Source organism: Penaeus monodon, chromosome 33 (assembly GCF_015228065.2).
Source record: "Penaeus monodon isolate SGIC_2016 chromosome 33, NSTDA_Pmon_1, whole genome shotgun sequence".
In the NCBI taxonomy this organism is placed as follows: Eukaryota; Metazoa; Arthropoda; class Malacostraca; order Decapoda; family Penaeidae; genus Penaeus; species Penaeus monodon.
The window spans coordinates 21549193-21550155 of NC_051418.1; the positions used below are offsets into that span (position 1 = coordinate 21549193).

The 963-nt window shown below is 37.9% G+C and overlaps 1 long non-coding RNA gene across 1 annotated transcript in view; it reads right to left on the minus strand.

The window, feature by feature from the left end:
• LOC119593897 overlaps positions 1-748 on the minus strand; it is a 1385-nt gene extending 637 nt beyond the window's left edge. Inside the window, exons 1-2 of the long non-coding RNA XR_005230570.1 lie at positions 542-748; positions 356-390 (exon numbers count right to left, since the gene is read on the minus strand). This is a non-coding gene — a long non-coding RNA (uncharacterized LOC119593897). The remainder of the gene's footprint in view (positions 1-355; positions 391-541) is intronic.
• Positions 749-963: the final 215 nt, after the last annotated feature.

Below are 963 nucleotides of genomic sequence, written 5' to 3' on the forward strand. Positions count from 1 at the left end.
GTTACCTGTTTTTTTTTTTAAATATTTTAATGAAAATGACTTTTTTCTTCTTTTCTTTTCTTTTAGCGATGTAGTCCCTGCCACTAAGCATTTTGGGAGCCACTGTTTCAACTCTTCCACCCTCGTTCTGGCGAGGACTTCGGCTACGAGAGTCAAAATTGGCGATTTACACGCACTAACAGCGTTATGCGGTGAGCCTGGATCAGGAGACTGTACCCTTGATGATTATCTGTATTTGCGTTTTATGAAATAAAAGCTTTACAAATATCCTACAACGGGGAAGGGTTTACTAAGTAAAGGTTCATTTCCGTATATAAAAGACAAAATTAGATAAAAATATACACAACATACGCACCTTCGGTAAGACATGGCCGTAGCTGAAAAGTGAACCTGGAAAGGATGTTTTTTGTTAGACATCTATAGATTGGTTAGATAACTAGTTTATTTATGCAACATTTTATGTGTTCTTATTTGACAATATATTGATTAGAATAATAATCACATTATATATTTCTTACTGATATATAGGAAATAAACTTACCAATGCAGCGAAAAGCAGAATGGCAACCAGTGTTCTCATACTGCTATTCTGTTCCCCAAAATATTATGCAAATAGTGGTTAAAACAGGAACTGTTGGGAAAAAGAAAACTCCTTGTGTATGACCCTCCCTCAGAAATGCGGCCGGAAGACTGAATGAGCCTCTGTTATTGAAAGCTTTATAATACACGACACGCTGGAGGGTATTCCTTGCTTGTGACGAAGGTGGGCTTCCTGCCCCGAAGCATTATCATCCAGACATCCTACACTTGCCGTCTCGAAAGGTAACCACGAAATATATTGATAAGTAATACGCCCCCCCCCCCTCCCGTACATGCGTATATCTGAGTGAGGCACGAAAAGAGTTCTTTTTATTTGAAGCAGTTAGTGTAACTTGATTTTTGAAACTGTATTATGTTATTGTA